Source organism: Larus michahellis, chromosome 22 (assembly GCF_964199755.1).
Source record: "Larus michahellis chromosome 22, bLarMic1.1, whole genome shotgun sequence".
Lineage (NCBI taxonomy): Eukaryota > Metazoa > Chordata > Aves > Charadriiformes > Laridae > Larus > Larus michahellis.
Window position 1 is genome coordinate 427824 of NC_133917.1, and position 5985 is coordinate 433808.

Sequence of the window (5985 nt, forward strand, 5' to 3'; positions counted from 1 at the left end):
GGCTCCTTGGGCGTGGGACCCATCTCCAGCCATATGGCCATTTTTGTGCCTGGCGAGGTGCCAAGTGGGAAAGGGTGGTTTTGAGGCTGAAGGCAGCATGAAAGCCTGCAGCCCCCAGGTCTGTGGGGCTACGCAAGCGGTTCCCAAAGAGCTTTAGAACAAGGCATAGTTTTCCCTGCTGGCTCCTTGGGCGTGGGACCCATCTCCAGCCATATGGCCATTTTTGTGCCTGGCGTGGCGCCAAGTGGGAAAGGGTGTTTTTGAGGCTGAAGGCAGCAGGAAAGCCTGCAGCCCCCAGGTCTGTGGGGCTACGCAAGAGGTTCCCAAAGAGCTTTAGAACAAGGCATAATTTTCCCTCCTGGCACTTTGGGCGTGGGACCCATTTCCAGCCGTATGGCCATTTTTGTGCCTGGCGCGGCGCCAAGTGGGAAAGGGTGGTTTTGAGGGTGAAGGCAGCAGGAAAGCCTGCAGCCCCCAGGTGTGTGGGGCTACGCAAGCGGTTCCCAAAGAGCTTTAGAACAAGGTATAGTTTTCCCTGCTGGCTCCTTGGCCGGGGGAACCATCTCCAGCCATATGGGCATTTTTGTGTCTGGCACGGCGCCAATTGGGAAAGGGTGGTTTTGAGGCTGAAGGCAGCAGGAAAGCCTGCAGCCCCCGGGTCTGTGGGGCTATGCAAGCACTTCCCAAAGAGCTTTAGAACAAGGCATAGTTTTCCCTGCAGGCTCCTTGGGCGTGGCACCCATCTCCAGCCATATGGCCATTTTTGTGCCTGGCGCGGCGCCAAGTGGGAAAGTGTGGTGTCAAGGCAGAAGGCAGCGGGAAAGCCTGCAGCCCCCAGGTGTTTGGGGCTACACAAGCAGTTCCCAAAGAGCTTTAGAACAAGGCCTAGTTTTCCCTGCTGGCTCTTTGGGCGTGGGACCCATTTCCAGACGTATGGCCATTATTGTGCGTGGCGCGGCGCCAAGCGGGAAAGGGTAGTTTTGAGGCTGAAAGCAGTAGGAAAGCCTGCAGCCCCCAGGTCTGTGGGGCTACACAAGTGGTTCCCAAAGAGCTTTAGAACAAAGCATAGTTTTCCCTGCAGGCTCCTTGGGCGTGGGACCCATCTCCAGCCATATGGCCATTTTTGTGCCTGGCACGGCGCCAAGTGGGAAAGGGTGGTGTCGAGGCTGGAGGCAGCAGGAAAGCCTGCAGCCCCCAGGTCTGTGGGGCTACGCAAGCGGTTCCCAAAGAGCTTTAGAACAAGACATAGTTTTCCCTGCTGGCTCTTTGGGCGTGGGACCCATCTCCAGCCATATGGGCATTTTTGTGCCTGGCACGGCGCCAATTGGGAAAGGGTGGTTTTGAGGCTGAAAGGAGTAGGAAAGCCTGCAGCCCCCAGGTCTGTGGGGCTATGCAAGCCCTTCCCAAAGAGCTTTAGAACAAGGCATAGTTTTCCCTGCTGGCTCTTTGGGCGAGGGACCCATTTCCAGCCGTATGGCCATTTTTGTGCCTGGCGCGGCGCCAAGTGGGAAAGGGTGGTGTCGAGGCTGAAGGCAGCAGGAAAGCCTGCAGCCCCCAGGTCTGTGGGGCTACGCAAGCGGTTCCCAAAGAGCTTTAGAACAAGACATAGTTTTCCCTGCTGGCTCCTTGGGCGTGGGACCCATCTCCAGCCATATGGCCATTTTTGTGCCTGGCGCGGCGCCAAGTGGGAAAGGGTGGTTTTGAGGCTGAAGGCAGCAGGAAAGCCTGCAGCCCCCAGGTCTGTGGGGCTACGCAAGAGGTTCCCAAAGAGCTTTAGAACAAGGCATAGTTTTCCCTGCTGGCTCTTTGGCCGTGGGACCCATCTCCAGCCATATGGCCATTTTTGTGCCTGGCGCGGCGCCAAGTGGGAAAGGGTGGTTTTGAGAGTGAAGGCAGCAGGAAAGCCTGCAGCCCCCAGGTCTGTGGGGCTACGCAAGCGGTTCCCAAAGAGCTTTAGAACAAGACATAGTTTTCCCTGCTGGCTCCTTGGGCAGGGGAACCCTCTCCAGCCATATGGGCATTTTTGTGTCTGGCACGGCGCCAATTGGGAAAGGGTGGTTTTGAGGCTGAAGGCAGCAGGAAAGCCTGCAGCCCCCGGGTGTGTGGGGCTATGCAAGCACTTCCCAAAGAGCTTTAGAACAAGGCATAGTTTTCCCTGCAGGCTCCTTGGGCGTGGGACCCATCTCCAGCCATATGGCCATTTTTGTGCCTGGCGCGGCGCCAAGTGGGAAAGGGTGGTGTCAAGGCAGAAGGCAGCGGGAAAGCCTGCAGCCCCCAGGTGTTTGGGGCTGCACAAGCAGTTCCCAAAGAGCTTTAAAACAAGGCCTATTTTTCCCTGCTGGCTCTTTGGGCGTGGGACCCATTTCCAGACGTATGGCCATTATTGTGCGTGGCGCGGCGCCAAGTGGGAAAGGGTAGTTTTGAGGCTGAAAGCAGTAGGAAAGCCTGCAGCCCCCAGGTGTGTGGGGCTACACAAGTGGTTCCCAAAGAGCTTTAGAACTAAGCATAGTTTTCCCTGCAGGCTCCTTGGGCGTGGGACCCATCTCCAGCCATATGGCCATTTTTGTGCCTGGCGAGGTGCCAAGTGGGAAAGGGTGGTTTTGAGGCTGAAGGCAGCATGAAAGCCTGCAGCCCCCAGGTCTGTGGGGCTACGCAAGCGGTTCCCAAAGAGCTTTAGAACAAGGCATAGTTTTCCCTGCTGGCTCCTTGGGCGTGGGACCCATCTCCAGCCATATGGCCATTTTTGTGCCTGGCGCGGCGCCAAGTGGGAAAGGGTGGTTTTGAGGCTGAAGGCAGCATGAAAGCCTGCAGCCCCCAGGTCTGTGGGGCTACGCAAGAGGTTCCCAAAGAGCTTTAGAACAAGGCATAATTTTCCCTGCTGGCTCTTTGGGCGAGGGACCCATTTCCAGCCGTATGGCCATTTTTGTGCCTGGCGCGGCGCCAAGTGGGAAAGGGTGGTTTTGAGGGTGAAGGCAGCAGGAAAGCCTGCAGCCCCCAGGTCTGTGGGGCTACGCAAGCGGTTCCCAAAGAGCTTTAGAACAAGACATAGTTTTCCCTGCTGGCTCCTTGGGCGGGGGACCCATCTCCAGCCATATGGCCATTTTTGTGCCTGGCGCGGCGCCAAGTGGGAAAAGGTGGTGTCGAGGCAGAAGGCAGCAGGAAAGCCCGCAGCCCCCAGGTCTGTGGGGCTACGCAAGCGGTTCCCAAAGAGCTTTAGAACAAGACATAGTTTTCCCTGCTGGCTCTTTGGGCGGGGGACCCATCTCCAGCCATATGGCCATTTTTGTGCCTGGCGCGGCGCCAAGTGGGAAAGGGTGGTTTTGAGGAAGAAGGCAGCAGGAAAGTCTGCAGCCCCCAGGTCTGTGGGGCTATGCAAGCACTTCCCAAAGAGCTTTAGAACAAGGCATAGTTTTCCCTGCTGGCTCTTCGGCCGTGGGACCCATCTCCAGCCATATGGCCATTTTTGTGCCTGGCGCGGCGCCAAGTGGGAAAGGGTGGTTTTGAGAGTGAAGGCAGCAGGAAAGCCTGCAGCCCCCAGGTCTGTGGGGCTACGCAAGAGGTTCCCAAAGAGCTTTAGAACAAGGCATAGTTTTCCCTGCTGGCTCTTTGGCCGTGGGACCCATCTCCAGCCATATGGCCATTTTTGTGCCTGGCGCGGCGCCAAGTGGGAAAGGGTGGTTTTGAGAGTGAAGGCAGCAGGAAAGCCTGCAGCCCCCAGGTCTGTGGGGCTACGCAAGCGGTTCCCAAAGAGCTTTAGAACAAGACATAGTTTTCCCTGCTGGCTCCTTGGGCAGGGGAACCCTCTCCAGCCATATGGGCATTTTTGTGTCTGGCACGGCGCCAATTGGGAAAGGGTGGTTTTGAGGCTGAAGGCAGCAGGAAAGCCTGCAGCCCCCGGGTGTGTGGGGCTATGCAAGCACTTCCCAAAGAGCTTTAGAACAAGGCATAGTTTTCCCTGCAGGCTCCTTGGGCGTGGGACCCATCTCCAGCCATATGGCCATTTTTGTGCCTGGCGCGGCGCCAAGTGGGAAAGGGTGGTGTCAAGGCAGAAGGCAGCGGGAAAGCCTGCAGCCCCCAGGTGTTTGGGGCTGCACAAGCAGTTCCCAAAGAGCTTTAAAACAAGGCCTATTTTTCCCTGCTGGCTCTTTGGGCGTGGGACCCATTTCCAGACGTATGGCCATTATTGTGCGTGGCGCGGCGCCAAGTGGGAAAGGGTAGTTTTGAGGCTGAAAGCAGTAGGAAAGCCTGCAGCCCCCAGGTGTGTGGGGCTACACAAGTGGTTCCCAAAGAGCTTTAGAACTAAGCATAGTTTTCCCTGCAGGCTCCTTGGGCGTGGGACCCATCTCCAGCCATATGGCCATTTTTGTGCCTGGCGAGGTGCCAAGTGGGAAAGGGTGGTTTTGAGGCTGAAGGCAGCATGAAAGCCTGCAGCCCCCAGGTCTGTGGGGCTACGCAAGCGGTTCCCAAAGAGCTTTAGAACAAGGCATAGTTTTCCCTGCTGGCTCCTTGGGCGTGGGACCCATCTCCAGCCATATGGCCATTTTTGTGCCTGGCGCGGCGCCAAGTGGGAAAGGGTGGTTTTGAGGCTGAAGGCAGCATGAAAGCCTGCAGCCCCCAGGTCTGTGGGGCTACGCAAGAGGTTCCCAAAGAGCTTTAGAACAAGGCATAATTTTCCCTGCTGGCTCTTTGGGCGAGGGACCCATTTCCAGCCGTATGGCCATTTTTGTGCCTGGCGCGGCGCCAAGTGGGAAAGGGTGGTTTTGAGGGTGAAGGCAGCAGGAAAGCCTGCAGCCCCCAGGTCTGTGGGGCTACGCAAGCGGTTCCCAAAGAGCTTTAGAACAAGACATAGTTTTCCCTGCTGGCTCCTTGGGCGGGGGACCCATCTCCAGCCATATGGCCATTTTTGTGCCTGGCGCGGCGCCAAGTGGGAAAAGGTGGTGTCGAGGCAGAAGGCAGCAGGAAAGCCCGCAGCCCCCAGGTGTGTGGGGCTACGCAAGCGGTTCCCAAAGAGCTTTAGAACAAGACATAGTTTTCCCTGCTGGCTCTTTGGGCGGGGGACCCATCTCCAGCCATATGGCCATTTTTGTGCCTGGCGCGGCGCCAATTGGGAAAGGGTGGTTTTGAGGAAGAAGGCAGCAGGAAAGTCTGCAGCCCCCAGGTCTGTGGGGCTATGCAAGCACTTCCCAAAGAGCTTTAGAACAAGGCATAGTTTTCCCTGCTGGCTCTTCGGCCGTGGGACCCATCTCCAGCCATATGGCCATTTTTGTGCCTTGCGCGGCCGGAAGTGGGAAAGGGTGGTTTTGAGGCTGGAGGCAGCAGGAAAGCCTGCAGCCCCCAGGTCTGTGGGGCTACGCAAGAGGTTCCCAAAGAGCTTTAGAACAAGGCATAATTTTCCCTGCTGGCTCTTTGGACGAGGGACCCATTTCCAGCCGTATGGCCATTTTTGTGCCTGGCGCGGCGCCAAGTGGGAAAGGGTGGTTTTGAGGCTGAAGGCAGCAGGAAAGCCTGCAGCCCCCAGGTCTGTGGGGCTACGCAAGCGGTTCCCAAAGAGCTTTAGAACAAGGTATAGTTTTCCCTGCTGGCTCCTTGGCCGGGGGAACCATCTCCAGCCATATGGGCATTTTTGTGTCTGGCACGGCGCCAATTGGGAAAGGGTGGTTTTGAGGCTGAAGGCAGCAGGAAAGCCTGCAGCCCCCGGGTCTGTGGGGCTATGCAAGCACTTCCCAAAGAGCTTTAGAACAAGGCATAGTTTTCCCTGCTGGCTCCTTGGGCGTGGGACCCATCTCCAGCCATATGGCCATTTTTGTGCCTGGCGCGGCGCCAAGTGGGAAAGGGTGGTGTCAAGGCAGAAGGCAGCGGGAAAGCCTGCAGCCCCCAGGTGTTTGGGGCTACACAAGCAGTTCCCAAAGAGCTTTAGAACAAGGCCTAGTTTTCCCTGCTGGCTCTTTGGGCGTGGGACCCATTTCCAGACGTATGGCCATTATT